At 48.8% G+C, this 23,186-nt stretch overlaps 1 protein-coding gene across 8 annotated transcripts in view; it reads right to left on the bottom strand.

Annotated features, from left to right (window-relative positions):
- Positions 1-23,186, bottom strand: part of rap1gapa (RAP1 GTPase activating protein a) — a 662,183-nt gene that overhangs the window by 179,061 nt on the left and 459,936 nt on the right. The window lies entirely within an intron of this gene.

Genomic DNA, 23,186 nt, shown 5'->3' with positions numbered 1-23,186 from the left:
ACTGACTGAGAACAGGGAGCTTTCAGTTAAAAAACAAATGGCGATTGGAAGTATTTAAAATGATCTATTTCTTTTATATTTATTTGTTCGTGGGGTGTGGGCGTCGCTGGCAAGGCTGGCATTTATTGCCCATCCCCGATTGCCCTCGAGAAGGTGGTGGTGAGCCGCCATTTCAGCGCAGTTAAGAGTCAACCACATTGCAGTGGGTCTGGAGTCACATATCGGCCAGACCGGGTAAGGGCGGCAGATTTCCTTCCCTAAAGAACCAGATAGGTTTTTCCGACAAACCGGTCATTTCACAGTCACCATTACTGATACTAGCTTTTTATTCCCAGATTTATTTAATTAACTGAATCTAAATTCCCCGGCTGCCCTGTTGGGATTTGAATTCTTGTCTCCGGATCATTTGTCCAGGGCTCAGGATTACTGGTCCGGACATTACCATGAACCGACTGCACCCACCTTGTGAGGCATTGCTGTGTAAGTAAATGGGCATTTCTCCCCACCTCACACCCAGGAGTGACACCAGGTGGGGAAGCAGATCAGGATCCAAAAAACATTCCATTTGGGACCTTTAGCAGTCACAAGAAAATGAGGGCATTTTCCGAGTTTTAGGATGGTGAAACACAGGCAGCATTTATATAATGGAACATAAAACCGATTGTGATTTAAAAAAAGTAAAGAAACATTACCTGCTGCAGTTAATCAATGTTTGATACAAATTAAAGAAGCAACATGGATATGTATTTTCTATGTATGCCAGCAAATTTTCCCCATTTCCTACCAATAATCATTCTCAGAAGCATGTCCTTATAAAAAGCAGTAATTGTGGAACAGAGTGAATTAGCACAGGAGAGAGGACAAACTTAAAAACAGAGCGACAGCAAAGGCAACAGAGACAGAATGAATGAATGAATGAATGAATGAATGGATGGATGGATGGATGGATGGATGAGAGAACCTTTGTCCACATGGGTTAAAAGCAACTTCACAGAGATCCCCAAACTGATGCCCAATGTTTTAACACACAGGTCCCACATGTTCTACGCTTTCCTCTACAGGGACTAAACGTGTGAAGTAACATTGCAAAGGCTATGACTTGTTTCTGCCTTGAAGGAACAGTACCAGCAGGGCACAGACAGCATTGTGAAAGCGCTAATGTGGAGCGTTGGAATGTTTTAGGTAGCATGCAAATCTGGCCACCAATTCACTGCCTGTGCCTAATTGCTACAATAAGTCCAACCCGTGTGTCAGCCCCCTCCGTATGTCACTCATTACATATTCAGGCTGCAATTGGCACAGCCCCAGAATAATATTTCCGCACAGAATCTAATAGTTTGAATTTCTCGACATATTAACAAGTAACTCCTGTATTTAACAGAAAGAATATAGAACTTGCATTTATATAGCACCTTTCATGATCACGGGACATCCCAAAGTGCTTCACAGTCAGCTGAGTACATTTGACGTGCAGTCACTCATGTAATGTAGAGAAACGCAGCAGCCAAGTTGCACACAGCAAGCTCTCAGAAACAATAAGAAGATAAGTGCCCAGATAGTCTGTTCTAGTGATGTTGGTTGAGGGATAAATATTGGCCGGGCCCTTTTTCAAATCATGCCATCCGAGGGGGACAGCCCGGCTCAGCTTTACGTTTCATCCGAAAGACAGCACCTCCGACAGTGTAGCACTCCCTCAGCACTGCACTGGAGTGTTAGCCTGGATTACGTGCTCGTATCTGGAGTGGGTCTTGAACCCCTGACATTCTGACTTAGTGCCATCACTGACCTCCTAATGGGGCATTTTCTATCTCTGTGAAGCTGAGCCGATACTGGATGTTGTGATTAGGATCTGTTCCGACATTTGCTAATTGGCGGAGACACTCCGAATATTTACCTCATGCCAGCAATTTATTTTCATAAATAACAGTAAAAATTCACAAGCTACAGAACAAGGCCGAAAATGCGTCAGAAGGGATTGTAATAAAATCACAGTCCAATAGAGAAGGGTTTATGTAAATCATTTACTCGTTGAAAACAATGTTACTCTGTTTTATGCATTCTCAGCAATCTTTTAAAGATTTAAGATGCATAAATCTTTCTTTGTCACTTTTCATTTGTGAGCTTTCACAGTTGAGTTGAAACCTATCTTCTGCTACAGTCTGATTTTCTTTATGGCCATCACAATGCTAGACCATTATTATTGGTCATTTATTTTTAAAGAAAGGGAGGGTTGGATAAGTGATATGCTTCCATGCTGGAGAATGAAACACATTTTCTATTTAAAGGCACCCAGTATTGGCATTGAGCGCGCCCAGTATCGGTATTGAGCGCGCCCAGTATCGGTATCGAGCACGCCCAGTGTCGGTATCGAGCACGCCCAGTATCGGTATCGAGCACGCCCAGTATCGGTATCGAGCACGCCCAGTATCGGTATCGAGCACGCCCAGTATCGGTGTCGAGCACGCCCAGTATCGGTATCGAGCACGCCCAGTATCGGTATCGAGCATGCCCGGTATCGGTATCGAGCACGCCCAGTATCGGTATCGAGCACGCCCAGTATCGGTGTCGAGCACGCCCAGTATCGGTGTCGAGCACGCCCAGTATCGGTATCGAGCATGCCCGGTATCGGTATCGAACACGCCCAGTATCGGTATCGAGCACGCCCAGTATCGGTGTCGAGCACGCCCAGTATCGGTGTCGAGCATGCCCGGTATCGGTATCGAGCACGCCCAGTATCGGTATCGAACACGCCCAGTATCGGTATCGAGCACGCCCAGTATCGGTGTCGAGCACGCCCGGTATCGGTGTCGAGCACGCCCAGTATCGGTATCGAACACGCCCAGTATCGGTATCGAGCACGCCCAGTATCGGTGTCGAGCACGCCCGGTATCGGTGTCGAGCACGCCCAGTATCGGTATCGAACACGCCCAGTATCGGTATCGAGCACGCCCAGTATCGGTGTCGAGCACGCCCGGTATCGGCATTGAGCGCGCCCAGTATCGGTATCGAACACGCCCAGTATTGGTATCGAGCACGCCCAGTGTCGGTATCGAGCACGCCCAGTGTCGGTATCGAGCACGCCCAGTGTCGGTATCGAGTACGCCCAGTATCGGTGTCGAGCATGCCCGGTATCGGTATCCCAGTATCGGTATCGAGCACGCACAGTGTCGGTATCGAGCACGCCCAGTGTCGGTATCGAGTACACCCAGTATCGGTGTCGAGTATGCCCGGTATCGGTATCCCAGTATCGGTAACGAGCACGGCCAGTATCGGTATCGGGCATGCCCAGTATCAGTATCGGTAATGAGCACGCCCAGTATCGGTATCAAGCACGCCCGGTATCGAGCACACCCAGTTTCAATATCGAGCACGCCTGGTATCGGTATCGAGCACGCCGAGTATCGGTATCTCAGTATCGGTAACGAGCACGGCCAGTATCGGTATCGGGCATGCCCAGTATCAGTATCCCAGTATCGGTAATGAGCACGCCCAGTATCGGTATCCCAGTATCGGTATCAAGCACGCCCGGTATCGAGCACACCCAGTATCGATATCGAGCACGCCCAGTATCGGTATCAAGCACGCCTGGTATCGAGCACACCCAGTATCGATATCGAGCACGCCCAGTATCGGTATCAAGCACGCCTTGTATCGAGCACACCCAGTATCGATATCGAGCACACCCAGTATCGATATCGAGCACGCCTGGTATCGGTATCGAGCACGCCCAGTATTGGTATCGAGCACGCCCAGTATTGGTATCGAGCACGCCCAGTATTGGTATCGAGCATGCCCAGTATCGGTATCCCTGTATCGGTATCCCAGTGTCGGTATCGAGCACGCCCAGTGTCAGTATTGAGCACGCCCAGTATCAGTATCGAACACGGCCAGTATCGGTATCCCAGTATCGGTATCGAGCACGCCCAGTATCGGTATCGAACACGCCCAGTATCGTTATCCCAGTATCGGTATCGAGCTCGCCCAGTTTTGGTATCGAGCACACCCAGTATCAGTATCAAGCATGCCCAGTATCGGTAGTGAACATGCCCAGTATCGGTGTTGAACACGCCCAGTATCGTTATCCCAGTATCAGTATCGAGCATGCCCAGTATCGGTATCGAGCACACCCAGTATTGGTATTCCAGTATCAGTATACAGCAGGCCCAGTATCGGTATCCCAGTATCGGTATCGAGCACGCAGAGTATCGGTATCCCAGTCAGTATCCAGGATGCCCAGTATCGGTATCCCATTTTCGGTATCGAGCACACCCAGTATCGGTATCGAGCACGCCCAGTATCGGTGTTGAACACGCTCAGTATCGGTATCCCAGTATCGGTATCGAGCACACCCAGTATCGGTTTCGAGCACGCCCAGTATCGGTATCGAACACGCCCAATATTGTTATTCCAGTATTGGTATCGAGCAGTCCCAGTATCGGTATTGAGCATGCCCAGTATTGGTGTTGAACACGCCCAGTATCGATGTACCAGTATCGGTATCGAGCAATCCCAGTATCAGTATCGAGCATGCCCAGTATCGGTGTTGAACATGCCCAGTATTGATGTCCCAGTATCGGTTTCGAGCATGCCCAGTATCGGTTTCGAGCATGCCCAGTATCGGTTTCGAGCACGCCCAGTATTGGTATCCCAGTATCGGTATCGAGCACGCCCAGTATCGGTATCGAGCATGCCCAGTATCGATATCGAGCACGCCCAGTATCGGTATCGAGCACGCCCAGTATCGGTATCGAGCACGCCCAGTATCGGTTTCGAGCACGCCCAGTATTGGTATCCCAGTATCGGTTTCGAGCACGCCCAGTATTGGTATCCCAGTATCGGTTTCGAGCATGCCCAGTATCGGTTTCGAGCATGCCCAGTATCGGTTTCGAGCACGCCCAGTATTGGTATCCCAGTATCGGTATCGAGCACGCCCAGTATCGGTATCGAGCACGCCCAGTATCGGTATCGAGCATGCCCAGTATCGGTTTCGAGCACGCCCAGTATTGGTATCCCAGTATCGGTTTCGAGCACGCCCAGTATTGGTATCCCAGTATCGGTATCGAACACGCCCAGTATCGGTATCGAGCACGCCCAGTATCGGTTTCGAGCATGCCCAGTATCGGTATCGAGCACGCCCAGTATCGGTATCGAGCATGCCCAGTATCGGTATCGAGCACGCCCAGTATCGGTTTCGAGCATGCCCAGTATCGGTTTCGAGCACGCCCAGTATTGGTATCCCAGTATCGGTATCAAGCACGCCCAGTATCGGTTTAGAGCATGCCCAGTATCGGTATCGAGCACGCCCAGTATCGGTATCGAACACGTCCAATATCGGTATCCCAGTATCGGTATCGAGCATGCCCAGTATCGGTTTCGAGCATGCCCAGTATCGGTATCCCAGTATCGGTATCGAGCATGCCCAGTATCGGTATCGAGCACGCCCAGTATCGGTATCCCAGTTTCGGTATCGAGCACGCCCAGTATCGGTATCGAGCACGCCCGGTTTCGGTATCGAGCACGCCCGGTATCGGTATCGAGCACGCGCAGTATCGGTATCGAGCACGCCCGGTATCGGTATCGAGCACACCCAGTTTTGGTATCAAGCATGCCCAGTATCGGTAGTGAACATGCCCAGTATCGATATCGAACACGCCCAGTATCGTTATCCCAGTATCGGTATCGAGCACACCCAGTATCGGTATTCCAGTATCAGTATACAGCAGGCCCAGTATCGGTATCGAGCACGCCCAGTATTGGTGTTGAACACGCTCAGTTTCGGTATCCCAGTATCGGTATCGAGCACATCCAGTATCGGTATCGAACACGCCCAGTATCGGTATCGAACACGCCTAGTATCGGTATCGAGCACTCCTAATATCGGTATCCCAGTATCGGTATCGAGCACATCCAGTATCGGTATCGAACACGCCCAGTATCGGTATCGAGCACGCCCAGTATCGGTATCGAGCACGCCCGGTATCGGTATCGAGCACGCCCAGTATCGGTATCGAGCACGCCCAGTATCGGTATCGAACACGCCCGGTATCGGTATCGAGCACGCCCAGTATCGGTATCGAGCACGCCCAGTATCGGTATCGAACACGCCCGGTATCGGTATCGAGCACGCCCAGTATCGGTATCGAGCACGCCCAGTATCGGTGTCGAGCACGCCTGGTATTTGAACATAAGAACATAAGAATTAGGAACAGGAGTAGGCCATCTAGCCCCTCGAGCCTGCTCCTCCATTCAACAAGATCATGGCTGATCTGGCCGTGGACTCAGCTCCACTTCCCTGTCTGCTATCTGTAACCCTTAATTCCCTTGATTAAAAATCTATCGATCTGTGACTTGAATACATTCAATGAGCTAGCCTCAACTGCTTTCTTGGGCAGAGAATTCCACAGATTCACAACCCTCTGGGAGAAGAAATTCCTTCTCAACTCGGTTTTAAATTGGCTCCCCCGTATTTTGAGGCTGTGCCCCCTAGTTCTAGTCTCCCCGACCAGTGGAAACAACCTCTCTGCCTCTATCTTGTCTATCCCTTTCATTATTTTAAATGTTTCTATACGATCTCCCCTCATCCTTCTGAACTCCAACGAGTAAAGACCCAGTCTACTCAATCTATCATCATAAGGTAACTCCCTCATCTCCGGAATCAGCCTCGTGAATCGTCTCTGTACCCCCTCCAAAGCTAGTATATCCTTCCTTAAGTAAGGGGACCAAAACTGCACGCAGTACTCCAGGTGCGGCCTCACCAATACCCTGTACAGTTGCAGCAGGACCTCCCTGCTTTTGTACTCCATCCCTCTCGCAATGAAGGCCAACATTCCATTCGCCTTCCTGATTACCTGCTGCACCTGCAAACTAACTTTTGGTATTCATGCACAAGGACCCCCAGGTCCCTCTGCACCGCAGCATGTTGTAATTTCTCCCCATTCAAATAATATTCCCTTTTACTGGTTTTTTTTTCCCAAGGTAGATGACCTCACACTTTCCGACATTGTATTCCATCTGCCAAACCTTCGCCCATTCGCTTAACCTATCTAAATCTCTTTGCAGCCTTTCTGTGTCCTCTACAACCCACTTTCCCACTAATCTGTGTGTCATCTGCAAATTTTGTTACACTACACTCTGTCCCCTCTTCCAGGTCATCTATGTATATTGTAATCAGTTGTAGTCCCAGCACGATCCCTGTGGCACACCACTAACCACCGATTTCTAACCAGAAAAGGACCCATTTATCCCGACTCTCTGCTTTCTATTCGCCAGCCAATTCTCTATCCACGCTCATATATTTCCTCTGATTCCGTATACCTTTATCTTCTGTAGTAACCTTTTGTGTGGCACCTTATCGAATGCTTTTTGAAAATCCAAATACACCACATCCATCGGTACACCTCTATCCACCATGCTCGTTATATAGTCAAAGAATTCCAGTAAATTAGTTAAACATGATTTCCCCTTCATGAATCCATGCTGCGTCTGCTTGATTGCACTATTCCTATCTAGATGTCCCGCTATTTCTTCCTTAATGATTGTATCGAACATGCCCAGTATCGGTATCCCAGTATCGGTATCGAGCACGCCCAGTATCAGTATCGAGCACGCCCAGTATCAGTATCAAGCACGCCCAGTATCAGTATCCCAGTATCAGTATCGAGCATGCCAAGTATCAGTATCGAGCACGCCCAGTATCGGTATCGAGCACGCCCAGTATCGGTATCGAGCATGCCCAGTATCAGTATCCCAGTATCGGTATCGAGCACGCCCAGTATCGGTATCGAGCACGCCCAGTATCGATATCGAGCACACCCAGTATCAGTATCCCAGTATCGGTATCGAGCACGCCCAGTATCGGTATCGAGCACGCCCAGTATCGATATCGAGCACGCCCGGTATCGGTATCGAGCACGCCCAGTATCGGTATCGAGCACGCCCAGTATCGGTATCGAGCACGCCCGGTATCGGTATCGAGCACGCCCGGTATCGGTATCAAGCACGCCCGGTATCGGTATCGAGCACGCCCAGTATTGGTATCGAGCACGCCCAGTATCGATATCGAGCACGCCCAGTATCAGTATTGAGCAAGACCAGTATCAGTATCGAGCATGCCCAGTATCGCTATCCCAGTATCAGTATCGAGCACGCACAGTATTGGTATCGAGCACGCCCAGTATCAGTATCGAGCAAGACCAGTATCGGTATCGAGCATACCCAGTATCGATATCGAGCACACCCAGTATCAGTATCTAGCATGCCCGGTATCGGTATCGCAGTCAGTATCCAGCATGCCCAATATCGGTATCCCCAGTATCGGTATCGAGCACGCCCAGTATCGGTATCGAGCACGCCCAGTATCGATATCGAGCACACCCAGTATCAGTATCCCAGTATCGGTATCGAGCACGCCCAGTATCGGTATCGAGCACGCCCAGTATCGGTATCGAGCATGCCCAGTATCGGTATCGAGCATGCCCAGTATCAGTATCCCAGTATCGGTATCGAGCACGCCCAGTATCGGTATCGAGCATGCCCAGTATCAGTATCCCAGTATCGGTATCGAGCACGCCCAGTATCGGTATCGAGCACGCCCAGTATCGATATCGAGCACGCCCGGTATCGGTATCGAGCACGCCCAGTATCGGTATCGAGCACGCCCCGTATCGGTATCGAGCACGCCCGGTATCGGTATCGAGCACGCCCGGTATCGGTATCGAGCACGCCCAGTATCGGTATCGAGCACGCCCGGTATCGGTATCGAGCACGCCCGGTATCGGTATCGAGCACGCCCAGTATTGGTATCGAGCACGCCCAGTATCGATATCGAGCACGCCCAGTATCAGTATTGAGCAAGACCAGTATCAGTATCGAGCATACCCAGTATCGATATCGAGCACACCCAGTATCAGTATCTAGCATGCCCGGTATCGGTATCGCAGTCAGTATCCAGCATGCCCAATATCGGTATCCCCAGTATCGGTATCGAGCACGCCCAGTATCAGTATCCAGCATGCCCAGTATCGGTATCCCAGTTTCGGTATCGAGCACGCCCAGTATCAGTATTGAGCAAGACCAGTATCAGTATCGAGCATGCCCAGTATCGCTATCCCAGTATCGGTATCGAGCACGCCCAGTATCGGTATCGAGCACGCCCAGTATCAGTATCCCAGTATCGGTATCGAGCACGCCCAGTATCGGTATCGAGCACGCCCAGTATCGATATCGAGCACGCCCGGTATCGGTATCGAGCACGCCCAGTATCGGTATCGAGCACGCCCCGTATCGGTATCGAGCACGCCCGGTATCGGTATCGAGCACGCCCGGTATCGGTATCGAGCACGCCCGGTATCGGTATCGAGCACGCCCAGTATCGGTATCGAGCATGCCCAGTATCGCTATCCCAGTATCAGTATCGAGCACGCACAGTATTGGTATCGAGCACGCCCAGTATCAGTATCGAGCAAGACCAGTATCGGTATCGAGCATACCCAGTATCGATATCGAGCACACCCAGTATCAGTATCGAGCACGCCCAGTATCGGTATCGAGCACGCCCAGTATCGGTATCGAGCACGCCCAGTATCGGTAACGAGCAGTCCCAGTATCGGTAACGAGCAGTCCCAGTATCGGTATCGAGCACGCCCAGTATCGGTGTTGAACACACCCAGTATCGGTATCCCAGTTTCGGTATCGAGCACGCCCAGTATCGGTATCGAGCACGCCCAGTATCGGTATCGAGCACGCCCAGTATCGGTAACGAGCAGTCCCAGTATCGGTATCGAGCACGCCCAGTATCGGTGTTGAACACACCCAGTATCGGTGTCCCAGTATCGGTATCGAGCATGCCCAGTATCGGTGTCCCAGTATCGGTATCGAGCAAGCCGAGTATCTGTATCGAGCATGCCCAGTATCGATATCGAGCATGCCCAGTATCGATATCGAGCACGCCCAGTTGCGGTATCGAGCACGCCCAGTTGCGGTATCGAGCCTGCCCAGTATCGGTATCCCAGTATCGATATTGAGCACGCACGGTATCGGTATCCAGCACGCCCAGTATCGGTATCGAACACGCCCGGTATCGGTATCCAGCACGCCCGATATCGGTATCCAGCACGCCCGATATCGGTATCGAGCACGCCCAGTATCGGTATCGAACACGCCCAGTATCAGTATCCCAAGTATCGGTATCCAGCACGCCCGGTATCGGTATCCAGCACGCCCGATATCGGTATCCAGCACGCCCGATATCGGTATCGAACACGCCCGGTATCGGTATCGAACACGCCCGGTATCGGTATCGAACACGCCCAGTATCGGTATCGAACACGCCCGGTATCGGTATCGAACACGCCCAGTATCGGTATCGAACACGCCCGGTATCGGTATCGAACACGCCCAGTATCAGTATCGAACACGCCCAGTATCAGTATCGAACACGCCCAGTATCAGTATCGAACACGCCCAGTATCGGTATCGAACACGCCCAGTATCAGTATCGAACACGCCCAGTATCAGTATCGAACACGCCCAGTATCAGTATCGAACACGCCCAGGTGAAACACAGAATAGGCTGTCTCTGCTTTGCTACAACAATGGGCTTTAGAAACTTGTTCACTCAGGGAGGTGAATCTCGGGAATTCTCTACCCCAGAGAGCTGTGGGGACTCAGTCGTTGGGTATATTCAAGATGGTGATCGATAGCTTCTTGGATACTGTGGGCACCAAGGGGTAAGGGGATTGTGGAGGAAAGTGGAGTTGAGGAAGATGATGATCTTATTTTAATGGCAGAGCAGGCTCGTGGGTCCGAATAGCCTACTCCTGCTCCTATTTCTTATGTTCTTAACTTCAGGCTCAGAAGAGCATCCCTTCTTGAACCAATGTGACATTTCCATTTCCTACCACTACAACAACTTGTATTTATATAGCGCCTTTCACATAATAAAAGGTCCCAAAGCGCTTCACAGGAGTATTATAAAATGAGTCTCAAAGAGATAACAGGACAGATGTTCTAAAGCTTGGTCAAAGAGGTAGGTTTTAAGGAGCATCCGAAAGGAGGAATGAGAGGTTGAGAGGTGGAGGGGTTTAGGGGGGGAATTCCAGAGCTTAGGGCCCAGCAGCTGATGGCATGGTAACCGATGGAGGAACGATGAAAATTGGGGATGCGCAAGGCAGCAGAATTGGAAGAGCACAGAGATCTCGGAGAGTTGTGAGGCTGGAGGAGGTAACAGAGATAGGGAGGGGGCGAGGCCATGGAGGGATTGGAAAACAAGGATGAGAAGTTTAAAACTGAGGCATTGCTGGACCTCAAACAGCCTTGTATCACTACACTAATTCCATGCCAATTCGCAGAGCATTGTGAACCAAGGTCTGGTCCCCAGTAGGAACTGTATCGAAACGGCCCAAACTCATGTTGTTTGGCTAGTTACAGGCACCGAAGAGAAGAGGTTTCCATGCCATCAGTTCAGGCTGTATTCAAAGACAGATTGAAGGAAGCATTCTGTGAATCCCCTGGATCCCCCGATCCCCCTGGATTCCCCGATCCCCCTGGATTCCCCGATCACCCTGGATCCCCGACCCCCCTGGATCCCCCAATCCCCTGGATCCCCCGATCCCCTGGATCCCCCGGGCTTATGTGGCAAAGTTCAGGTTTTGTTTTCAAAGAATTTCCATTTTGCTTTCAAAATCTGTTTCAGCCGTAAAACAGTCATCCCCACCACTCGCTGTCTGATATATTGCTTTTACCATTCATTTCCCTGCTGGGTACTCAGGGGAAGCGTTTAGATATTGGCCCTCTCCCCCTCGACTCTCCTGGCTACGCGATCCATAACATAGCGGCAATAACCTGCTGCCAGACTTTATTTTTTTATTCATTCCTGGGATGTGGGCGTCGCTGGCAAGGCCGGTATTTATTGCCCATCCCTAATTGCCCCTTGAGAAGGTGGTGGTGAGCCGGCTTCTTGAACTGCTGCAGTCCGTGTGGTGAAGGTGCTCCCACAGTGCTGTTAGGGAGGGAGTTCCAGGATTGTGACCCAGCGACGATGAAGGAACGGCCGATATATTCCCAAGTCAGGATGGTGTGTGACTGGGAGGGGAACGTGGAGGTGGTGGTGTTCCCATGCTCCTGCTGCCCTTGTCCCTCTGGGTGGTAGAGGTCGCGGGTTTGGGAGGTGCTGCCGAAGAAGCCTTGGCGAGTTGCCGCAGTGCATCTTGTAGATGGTACACACTGCAGCCACGGTGTGCCGGTGGTGGAGGGAGTGAGTGTTGAAGGTGGGGGATGGGGTGCCGATCGATGTCCCCCGTAAGCTGCTCTGCCTCCTGTGTGGCCCTCCTCCCCCAATATGTGGTATCGCCAATGTAAAGGCTGGTGAGCAGCCTGTGCGGGAGCTCCCAGACCACTGCAGGGCCACGCGCACACCTTAGCGGGAACTCTGGCAATGTATCTTTGCACCCAGGTACTCTGACAACCTGCTGCACTGACTCACCCACCCCCAGGAGGGAATCAGGAACATGTTGTGACTCCCGGGAGCGCACACCCACAACGCCCGGCCCCTCACACTTTGTTCAGCTTTTGTACCAAGTCTGGGGTCAGAAATGATTATTTCTTTCAGCGTCCTTCCCTTTTATTCTGTCCTCTTGCTACGGCTCCCACGGCGAGAGCTGCCCTTATCTCTGAGAGGCGTGAGGTTTCTCAATCACAGGAGCATTGCTAGTCAAGCGAATCGTGCTCTCACCTACAGCCACATGCAGACTTTACAGCAGGGCTTGCCCAATCGGAACCAAGCTCATGTGCTGTAACGGATTTGAGCTGATCCTACTGCTGCAATAACTCTGATCAGCACAGACTGGGAATGGAACCTGCATCTGCACGGCTCAGTAAACATTAGTTACTACGACTATGACATTGGGGAAGCCTTCTCATTTGCCAAGAGTTTATAATTAAAAGAGAGACTTGCACAAACATGGCTGCACTTTAAACGATGCTGTGCACATTCAACTGAGTGCAGTATTTAGTAGATTGCCTGAAGAAAATCTGTGTCTATGATCAGAACTACGGCTCAGCCGTGGCTCAGTGGGCAGCACCCTCGCCTCTAAGTCAGATGGTTGTGGGTTCCAGTCCAGGGACCTGAGCACAAAAATCTAGGCTGACACTCCAGTGTAATGTTGAGGGAGCACTGCACTGTCAGAAGTGCTGTCTTTTGATGAAAACTTAAACTGAGGCCCCGTCCTCTCTCAGATCTAAAAGATTCCATGGCATATTTCTAAGAAGAGCAAGGGGAGTTACTCCGGTGTCCTGGCCAATATTTATCCCTCAACCAACATCACTAAAACGGATGATATTATCACATTGCTGTTTGTGGGAGCTTGCTGTGTGCAAATTGGCTGCCATATTTCCTACATTACAACAGTGTCTACACTTCAAAAAGTACTTCATTGTGTGAATTGCGCTTTGGGACGTATGGTGGTCGTGAAAAGCGCTATAGAAATACAAGTCTTTTACTGTTCCAAGTACCCGAGAACTTTTCCCTGAAACGCTAACTTGGTTTCTCTCTCCACAGATGCTGCCTGACCAGCTGTGTGTTTACAGCATTTTCTGTGTTTACTTCACTGATTGAACATTAACTGTAAATCGATCCATTTGTTATCTGAACAGATGCTAGGCCAACTTCCATTTCTAAAGCAAAGAATTGATGCCCACATCCACACGATGAGCTGGAGACAACGTCAACAGAATATTTAATTCAGAAGCAAATCTACTCAATACACATCCATTTCTTTAATAAATCAGTGAAATTTCATTGACTTATATTACAGTATAATTTACAATCATTTCGACACGATCTCAGAACTATTCTATACTTACAATTAATTACCGGCCCTGCATACAGACCAGGTGGATCACAGGATCCATCATGTTCTGCATTGTGAGGGGATCCCCAGCTTGAGTGCTGGTAAAAGCATGGGAATTATCCTCAGCGTGTTGGGACCATGGTGGTAGCTAAGAATCTGACAGTTATACCCTCCCTTCCCCTCCCCCAGTCTAGTGTCACTGGGACTCCTGTAGAAGGTTTCTCTCATTGTTCCTGGAAGACCAAGATTAACCATAGGCTAATAATGCCTTAGGCCCTCAACTTTAGGCCCTCATTTTTATATCATTAAAGCTAAATCTTTGTCATAAAGTTGGTTAAGCACTATCATATATAACTGCATAATTATATCTTCAGGAGGTGCAAAATAGTGTCCTTATGGCTCAACGTATGTATAAAATTCTGTGACAATTTTGAAACATGTATAAATATCCAAAAAAAATTCCCCCAGAGAGTTGAACGCATAAATAATATCAGGTCTGATCATTGTGAATGCTTATGAAAGGATGAAGAATTTTCATTTATCTTTTGAAAGTGGAAATATAGATATCAATCAAGTGTCAAAAGTATTTAGTAGAGTATGTATGTCCTCATAGATACCCCTCGATATCCCTCATAGATACCCCTCGATATCCCTCATAGATACCCCTCGATATCCCTCATAACCTCGATATCCCTCATAGATATCCCTTGATATCCCTCATAGATAACCTCGATATCCCTCATAGATAACCTCGATATCCCTCATAGATATCCCTCGATATCCCTCATAGATAACCTAGATATCCCTCATAGATATCCCTCGATATCCCTCATAGATAACCTCGATATCCCTCATAGATAACCTCGATATCCCTCATAGATACCCCTCGATATCCTACTAAAAACTACTAGGGGTAAAACAGGAATATTCCAAATTAAGTCTGAAAGACGATATTGGAATGACGCATTTGTTTTTTGGGGGAGGGCAGCTTCGATAAGCCCCTGTGACCCTTAGTTGCTTCTTTTTCCTATATTCGTATGTTATTCTGACCCGTGTTCTCAAGGCAAGTAGTGTTTGAGACAAGATAGTCATCTCAACACTGTTTTCTTTGGGAAAAACTGATTCACTGAAATACTTTCTAGCCTGGCTTTCTAAATGTGGAACTTTGCAGTTCATGTAGCTATGTAAGGATTAGGCTTTGCCATCCCTTTGTTTTATCAACTTGTCAGTATTGGTCAGCTCTCAGCCATCTTGCGTTGTGTGCCACCCAGCGGGCCAGTGGAACGTTTCATGACCATAAGCATCACTAGCCACACAGGGGAGGAACTTGCCTCTACTGACTTGACTTTCTCATTAAAAATGGTATTGACTTCAGTCTTTGTTGTGGCCAAAGCTACAAATCATTCAATCCAATGTTTCCCAAATGTAGAAGCTGCATTACGGCTTTATTTATCATTAATGTCACTGATTGTGGTGGAGAACATTCCATCTCTTCTCAAAAGGATAAAAAATGTTTTACGACGCACCTTGAATCAGGAGCAGCTTGCTGCTTTGTCTCTTTTGAGCATGGAGAGTGAAATTGTCAGGTCTTTAAATTTTGATGATATTATTCATGACTTTGTCACAGCGAAGGCCAGGAAGAAACCAGTCTTTGTTGGAAGAGATGTGTTCAGATAATTTTTTGTTTGATATCACAGTTTAAGTGAGGAAGAACCCAACCTCTGCTTGAACCGTACGCTGGTTTTGCTGTTTCCTTCAATGTACATAGCTTTGATTTTTGTAATTTGTTTGTCACAGTCAAGGCCAGCAACTTACCCGTCTTTGTTTGAAAATATGTATTCAAAGAATTTTGTGTTTGACATTGGAGTTTAAAGCCAGGAAGAAACAATTCTCTGTTTGAATTGTATGCTGTTTTTTAATGTACATAGCTTTGATTTTTGTTATTAGTTGTTAAATTTGGATAAATATAAAATTAGTTTTGTTTGATAATTTTATGAATTATGTGCAATATATAGTACATATATACGCCCTTCTCTCCTGTTAACCTTAGGTCCCTCAGCCTTAATCCGGCTCTGCTTGCAGCTATCTAATTCCTTGCTTATTTAAGGAGGGATATACTTGCATTGGAAGCAGTTTAGAGAAGGTTCACAAGGTTGATTCCTGAGATGAAGGGGTTGTCTTATGAAGGTTGGGTCCATAGTCATTGGAGTTTAGAAGAATGAGAGGTGATCTTATTGAAACGTATAAGATTCTGAGGGAGCACGACAGGGTAGATGCAGGGAGGATGTTTCCCCTCGTGGGGGAATCTAGAACTTGGGGGCATAGATTCAGAATAAGCCCATTTAAAATGGAAATGGGGAGGATTTTCTTCTCTCAGAGGGTTGTGAATCTTTGGAAATCTCTACCCCAGTGTGCTGTGGGGGCTGGATCATTGAATGTATTTAAGATGGAGATAGACAGATTCTTGAGCGATAAGGGAGTAAAGGGTTATGGGGAGCGGACAGGGAAGTGGAGCTGAGTCCATGATCAGATCAGCCATGATCTTATTGAATGGCGGAGCAGGCTCGAGGGGCCAAATGGCCTGCTCCTGCTTTTTATGTTATCAACCTTGTTGCACGTCATTTCCTGTCCTACGGAAAAACGGGTGACACTTTGGACCACTCCCCCACGGTGCTTCTCACTCCCGATTGGTACCGAGTAAACTCTGCTGGAAAGTGCACAGGTTCGAGCAGTCTAAGGATTGGCCCTGACATTCTCGGTCAGCAGTCACTGCCAAGGCTAACATCCACCGAGTGGGCCTGTGGGACCACACTCGACACCGATCAATGACTTCAGAAGAAAAAGAAAAATAGAATTCCAACATCTATCTAATAAAAAGAAAAGTTACTGAACATAAGGTCTGTACTGGCACATCAGGTGGACAATGACCCCTCACCAGTGCTATCCACATCCCGGGAATGAATATGAAAACAGACAGAGCTTTACGCTAGCTATGGTGTAACCGATCTGGAAATACTTGATGGTGACACTGGGACCCAATGTGTGTTCTATGACCCAGCACTAATATCCTTCAACAACAAAATTTACCAAATATAAATTTATAATAACACCATTAAACATTTATGGCTGCTACTTCAGAATATTTTTAGCAACCTTTTGGACTGATGTACTTCTCTAGTCTCACTTCCATTAGAGAAACATTATTCACAGGCCTCCGAGCCAAACACATTGTAGCAAGTATTTGACTAAAGCAAAATACTGCAAAGATCAGAAATTAAAATAGATGCTGTCTGACCTGCTGAGTTTTCCCATTATTGTCTGTTTTTGTATTAATGTATTATCGCACCCACTTCCAGCAAACTAACAGTACAGCAATAATTCTTGCCGAGCCGAGTAACTTCAGCAGCAATGGGCCCTTGTACTTCGTTTAAATCAATGTTAGAACCAATTTATTGCTTCATATGCTCCTGGCCAATGAAGGTTATCCGCTAAGTGCATTGTAGACAACTGCATAATGGGACTTTATTGTGATGAGAGTCTGAAGTACAATCCCAGGGAAATAGGGAGCTGAAAACATGTTTTTTCCACTGCAATGCTGGCATTACCTTTCTCTCACAAACCCCATTCAAACCGAGAATGACCTCAAAGTGCATCAAATTCACAATATGCTGCTCCAAATCAGTCAGCACAGTTCCACTTCTTGCCGAGTGGTTGACGGAGCAGTTTAGCCAGTCCTTGCGATACAGAATTTCATCGGTGCCCAAAGGTGGTAATAACGAGTTCCCAGTGTGGTTTTACAGACCATTCCAGTGGGATATGGATTCAGGTTGGTTCCAATTGGAAGTTACACTTGTGTTATGAGAGCATGTCCTGATACTGTCCCGAACAAGGGCCCAGAAATTCGGGTCGTTGGCGCTAATGGGACGCAAACTGCTTTTCGCCCAGATGCGGCACCGCTAATGACCTCACTAAAATCCGCGCGATGGTAACCCGTATCGGCCTGCTCCGTTGGTCATCACTGTGTGCAGCGCCCCGGACACCAAATTGGGCATTGTGGCCTGGAACTGTGCCGGGCGATGACAGAGACAGGATCGGGGGGGCGTGAACCCAGTGGCCACAAGTGAAGGGGAGGTGCCTCAGTGCCGGGCTGTTGGAATGGCAACCCCGCTCCTCCGTGGTTCGGGTAGGAGCCTTTCATTACAGCAGGGCGTGAGCTTGGGCCCTCCCCTTTAATGCAGGGCAGAGCCCCTCCTACACACTGTGCTACATGGCCCAGTGTGTAGCACCGCGCCCTGCTCCCGACCCGGCCCCCACCCTGCCCCCGAACCGCCCCCGACCCATCCGCCCCGCTCCCGACCTGCCCCCAACCTATCCCGCCAAGCTCCTGACCCACCCGCCCCCGACCCATCCCACCTGCCACGCTCCCGACCCGCCCGCCACGCCCTGTCCGCAGGATGGAAGTGCAGTGCTTTGTTTTACGCTCCACTTCATTTCTGAGGCGGTAACCCCAATTTCCCACAAGAGGCGAGACTTCAGTAAAACAACGCATTGCACTTCCGTCCTGCGGACGGGGCGTGGCGGGCGGGTGGGTTCGGGGACGGGTTCGGGAGCAGGGCGCGGTGCTACGCACTGGGCCATGTAGCTCTGCCCTGCATTAAAGGGGAGGACCCAAGCTGCACGCCCTGCTGTAATGAAAGGCTCCTACCCGAACCTGGTGCCTCTCGAGTGTCACCGCCCCCAACGGGGCACAAGGGGATTGTCCCCAGGTATCTAATTAACGCGTCTATAAAAAAAATGGCAAAGGAATGAATTCATGGTTAATTGAACTGACATGTTCAATGTGGGTGGGCTGGGCAAATACCACACCGTGTTCTCACCCTGCTTTGTTTAGGGGACAAGGACAGGTATTGTGCTTCATAAAAATAATATAACTGCAGTGTATTGTTCAACTATGTTAGAACATTATGATAAGCGCTTGGTTTGTAGCCAGAATGGTGTTGAGTGTACATCAGTCACCTCCCAGCTACTCCTAGACTGACAAATCTCCAACACTTCCTGGTGCCTGGTGCTGCTCTAAGGATTGTCGGTTTCTGTGGCCAGATGAGGTCCTGTTCATGAAAAAAATGAAAGCAAATCATTTTTCCCCCATCACTTCAGGAGTCAATGCTCACAATACGTGCCAGCTGTGGCTCAGTGGGCAGCACCCTCGCCTCGGAGTCAGAAGATTGTGGGTTCGAGTCTCACTCCAGGGACTTGAGCACAAAAATCCAGGCTGATATTCCATTGCAGTGCTGAGATGTTAAACTGAGGCCCCGTCTGCTCTCTCAGGTGGATGTAAAAGATCCCATGGCACCATTTTGAAGAAGAGCAGGGAGTTCTCCCCGGTGTCCTGGGGCCAATATTTATCCCTCAATCAACATAACAAAAACAGATTATCTGGGCCACGATCACATTGCTGTGTGTGGGAGCTTGCGGTGCGTAAATTGGTTGCCGCGTTTCCCACATTACAACAGTGACTACACTTCAAAAAGTACTTCATTGGCTGTAAAGCGCTTTGGGATGTCCGGAGTTTGTGAAAGGCGCTATATAAATGCAAGTCTTTCCTTTTTTCTTTCAGGACAGAGCCAATCAGAGACGAAGCAAAGCAGTGAAAAAAATGCGCTGATCCACGAGGAGTGAATGAGTCCGTATTAAAAAAAAAGAAACGAAACAGATTCATTTCTGTGATAATTACTCAGCCTCGGAAGCTTCATCTCTCAGGAGGGAACACCTCAGTGAACAAGCCAGTGGTTTCCCTTTCTATATTAAACGTGCCTGGGTACAGTAGTGTGCTCTGCTTTCGTCTAGAGTGTCCTCGACTCCATTCCGCAGCATGCTACCCGCCACCATCTCAGCAAAACCCCAGCCCTGCACCAGGTAGAAAAGGCCATCCGTCAGCTCAAGAACAAGGCATCGGGAGCAGATGGAATCCCCACCGAGGCACTAAAGTATGGCGGAGAAGGACTACTGGCACGAATGCATGACCTCATCTCTCTTATCTGGAAGGAGGAGAACATGCCGGGAGATCTCAGGGATGCCGGAATAGTGACCATCTTATAAAAAGGGGACAAGTCTGATGGCAGCAACTACAGAGGAATCTCCCTGCTGTCAGCCACTGGGAAAGTCATCGCAAGAATCGTCCTCAACCGTCTCCTCCCTGTGGCTGAAGAGCTCCTCCCAGAGTCACAATGCGTCCACGAAGGGGTACAATGGACATGATCTTCACTGTGCAACAACTACAAGAGAAATGCAGTGAACAGCACCAACCCTTGTACATGGCCTTTTTTGACCTCACAAATGCCTTTAACACTGTCAACCATCAGGGACTATGGAGCATCCTCCTCCGTTTCGCCTGCCCCCAAAAATTTGTCACCATCCTCCGCCTGCTCCACGACGACATGAAAGCAGTGATCCTGACCAACGGATCCACCACAGATCCAAACTATGTCCGGGCTGGGGTCAAGCAGGGCTGAGTCATCGCACCAACCCGCTTCTCAATCTTCCTCGCTGCAATGCTCCATCTCACGCTCAACAAGCTGGAGTGGAACCAAACTATAGACCCAATGGGAACCTGTTCAACCTTCGTTGCCTCCAGGCTAGATCTAAGGTCATCCCATCCTCTGTCATCGAACTACAGTACGTGAACGACGCTTGCTTCTGCGCACACTCAAAGGCTGAACTCCAAGCCATCATCAACACCTTCACCGAGGCGTACAAAAGCATGGGCCTTACGTTAAACATCCGTAAGACAAAGATCCTCCACCAACCTGACCCCACCTCACAGCACTGCCCCCGGTCATCAAAATCCACAGCTCGGCCATGGACAACGTGGTCCATTTTCTATACCTCTGGAGCCTACCATCAGCCAGGACAGACTTTGATGATGTGGTCCAACACCGCCTTCAGTGCGCTAGCACAGCCATCGGTCGCCTGAGGAAGTGTGTGTTTGAAGACCCGGACCTCAAATCTGGCACCAAGCTCATGGTCGACAGGGCAGTAGTGATACCTTCCCTACTCTATGGCTCAGAGACGTGGACCATATACAGTAGACATCTCAAATCGCTGGAGAAGTAACACCAGCGTTGCCTCAGCAAGATCCTGCAAATCCATTGGTAGGATAGATGCACCAACATCAGTCTTCTTGCTCAAGCCACCATCCACAGCATCGAAGCACTGACCACACTTGACCAGTTCCATTGGGCGGACCACATCGTCCCATGCCCGACATGAGATTCCCTAAGCAAGTGCTCTACTCAGAACTCCTACACGGAAAGTGAGCCCCAGGTGGGCAGAGGAAACGTTTCAAGGACATCCTCAAAGCCTCCCTGATAAAGTGCAACATCCTCACCGACACCTGGGAATCCCCGGCCAAAGACTAAGTGAAGCATCTGGGAGGGCGCTGAGCACCTTGAGTCTCCTCGCCGAGAGCATGCAGAAACCAAGCGCAGGCAGCGGAAGGAGCGTGCGGCAAACCAGTCCCACCCTCCCTTTCCCTCAACCACTGTCTGTCCCACCTGTGACAGAGACTGTAATTCCCGTACTAGAATGTTCAGTCACCTGAGAACTCACTTTTAGAGTGGAATCAAGTCTTCCTCGATTCAGAGGGGCTGCCTATGATGATGAGGTTACTGGATCAATAATCCAGAGGCCTGGACTAGTAATCTGGAGATGAGTGTTCAAATTCCACCACAGCAGCTGGGGAATTCAAATTCAGTTAATTTAGTTTAAAAAGTTAGTATCAGTAATGGTGACCATGAAACTACCGGATTGTCGTATAAACCTATCTGGTTCACTAATGTCCTTTAGGGAGGGAAATCTGCCGCCCTTACCAGGTCTGGCCTGTATGTGACTCCAGACCCACAGCAATGTGGTTGACTCTTAACTGCCCTGAAATGGTCCAGCGAGACACTCCGTTATACCAAACCGCTACGACAAAGTCAGCACTGTGGGAGCACCTTCACCACACGGACTGCAGCGGTTCAAGAAGGCGGCTCACCACCACCTTCTCAAGGGGCAATTAGGGATGGGCAATAAATGCCGGCCTTGCCAGCGACGCCCACATCCCATGAACGAATTTTTTAAAAAGTCATCACAATTGGTAAGTAATAAGTATCAAAACATGGCAGACTTGGATCCTAAGGACCGTGACCATATGGGATGTTAAACCTTCCAACGTCCTCAAGTAGCAAAAAGCTTGAATACAAGGCTTTGAAATTTGAAGAGAATGTTTAGTCTGAAGCTGATGCAGTTTGCCAAACAGGCTCGGGTTCCATTCTGGCTCCAACCCAGTGAGCTGGATCTTGCTGTCCTGAATGGATCTGTTCTGATGACAACACAAGTAGTGACTGACTTCAACAATTTTACGAGCCAGTCAAACAGTTTTGCAGCCAGCTAACGCAGACAGGAACAAGCAGCACAATATTTACTAATAAAAGATAATATTTTCAAGTCAATCTCTTTGTTTTCAATAGGTCCTAATAACAAAGACTTGTAGCACCATAGAAGCTCGGCTGATAGCTAACCTACATGCAACCTGTGCAATATGTCAGAGGTGCGACACTGCCAATCCATCAGTCTGTTCGAGACAGGAACCCAGACCCCGCTTCGAATGGAAGGCGTGCTAAACTGACCAAGGACATCAAACTGCAGGACCAGCCTTAAAGATATTTCCCTTTTAATGCTGTGTATGTTTAAAAAACACATGGATAAATCTGACATCAGGGTTTTTTTTTAAATTGGAATTCTATTGAAATAGCAAGAGTTGTTACCATGGTAATTCCTTTATAAGAACATAAGAAATAGGAGCAGGAGTAGGCCATACGGCCCCTCGAGCCTGCTCTGCCATTCAATAAGATCATGGCTGATCTGATCATGGACCCAGCTCCACTTCCCCGCCCGCTCCACATAACCCCTTATCCCCTTATTGTTTAAGAAACTATCTATTTCTGCCTTAAATTTATTCAATATCCCAGCTTCCATAACTCTCTGAGGCAGCAAATTCCACAGATTTACAACCCTCAGTGAAGAAATTTCTCCTCATCACTGTTTTAAATGGGCAGCCTCTTATTCTAAGATTGTGCCCTCTAGTTCTAGTCTCTCCCATCAGTGGAAACATCCTCTCTGCATCCATCTTGTCGAACCCCCTCATAATCTTATACGTTTCAATAAGATCACCTCTCATTCTTCTGAATTCCAATGAGTAGAGGCCCAACCTACTCAACCTTTCCTCAGAAGTTAACACCCTCATCCCCGGAATCAACCTAGTGAACCTTCTCTGAACTGCCTCCAAAGCAAGTATAT

Source organism: Pristiophorus japonicus, chromosome 18 (genome assembly GCF_044704955.1).
Source record: "Pristiophorus japonicus isolate sPriJap1 chromosome 18, sPriJap1.hap1, whole genome shotgun sequence".
Taxonomy (NCBI): Eukaryota; Metazoa; Chordata; class Chondrichthyes; family Pristiophoridae; genus Pristiophorus; species Pristiophorus japonicus.
Note: the sequence above shows the minus strand (reverse complement) of the source record. Positions and strands in the feature narration are given on the sequence as shown.